Here is a 1,119-nt window from a genome sequence, read left to right on the forward strand (position 1 = left end):
GTAGACAGAGGATGTAACTTCTATTTTGTGATTGATGGCAAACCTCTGGATGCTCTTTGATGACGATGGACTATTCTCCAGGTCTTTGCTTGGAGTTGACTAGAAGTATTTAATGGTTTAAGTTAAATATTTTAGGTAATACAATTGTAATTAGGATGGAGTTATTTTGTAAATTGATGAAAATTGTCTAACCTTTGTAGAGGGCAGTATCTGTGCATTGTCAACTGGGAAGCTTTTCTTTATGACATAACTTATGGGGAATCTGGATACCAAATCAACCTTCATTCCTATATAGAACAATCTGGTTTTCCCAATGGCATTATCTAGGGCGGTCACATGTTCCGCGGTATCAACTTTCATGTTTTGAGAAGCTTGTATGGCATCTCGCTCAACTAGTTCTTCAGCAATTTTAGAGAAAGGAATGGCATCTAAATCTCCCGAGTCATCTGTAAGTGTTATTGGTAGCTTGTACCTAGAGAATTTGATAGTTGTTTATATGGAACATAATATGTAAATAAAGGCAAATGTTGTATAAAAACAGAGATCATACAATGGCTTTGGAGATGAATTTGTGCAAAGGCATGTTGGAGTATCTGAGTTGTTGTTGTATCCTCTGTCACAATGTTTGCATCCTTTGTAGTACCATTTAGTTGAAGGTACAATAGATTTAACTTTCGCAATGGTGCTGTAGGTAGCTCCTTCCTAAGAGTTTGCAAAAAGGGTGCATTGAGAATTTGCTGTAGAAGTTCACTGATATACAAATAATAGGGTAGATAAGATGATGTTGACCTGAAAATTTGAGGTGGGCATATCTGGTTTTGTTGAAGTGTGTACATTTTCCCTGCTGCTTGAATAGGAGATAAATGCATAACCTGAGGTAGTTGTTGTCGCCGAGCTGGAGATTCCCATTTATAGCTTCAAAAAGAATTAGTGAGAAAAATATCAGCATGTTAGATTTTGGAAAAAGAAGGTAGTAGTTGCAAATATAAAGGATAATCGCTGACCTGGTTTGGTAGTTTTTAACTACAGATGTATCCAAGTCAATGTAAACTTGTGTCGCAGACGTTGAGGATGCATGCAGGGCACCTATATGTATATATGGTTACATGTCGTATTAGT

At 36.8% G+C, this 1,119-nt stretch overlaps 1 long non-coding RNA gene across 1 annotated transcript; it reads right to left on the minus strand.

Moving 5' to 3' along the window:
* Nucleotides 1-427: 427 nt before the first annotated feature.
* LOC123095957 (uncharacterized) lies at nucleotides 428-834 on the minus strand. The gene is made up of 3 exons (XR_006446391.1): nucleotides 790-834; nucleotides 551-702; nucleotides 428-472 (listed from the first exon to the last, which is right to left on the minus strand). It is a non-coding gene; the product is annotated as an uncharacterized lncRNA (long non-coding RNA).
* Between the last annotated feature and the right edge of the window lie 285 nt (nucleotides 835-1,119).

The sequence above is a fragment of the Triticum aestivum genome, chromosome 1B (assembly GCF_018294505.1).
Source record: "Triticum aestivum cultivar Chinese Spring chromosome 1B, IWGSC CS RefSeq v2.1, whole genome shotgun sequence".
NCBI lineage: Eukaryota > Viridiplantae > Streptophyta > Magnoliopsida > Poales > Poaceae > Triticum > Triticum aestivum.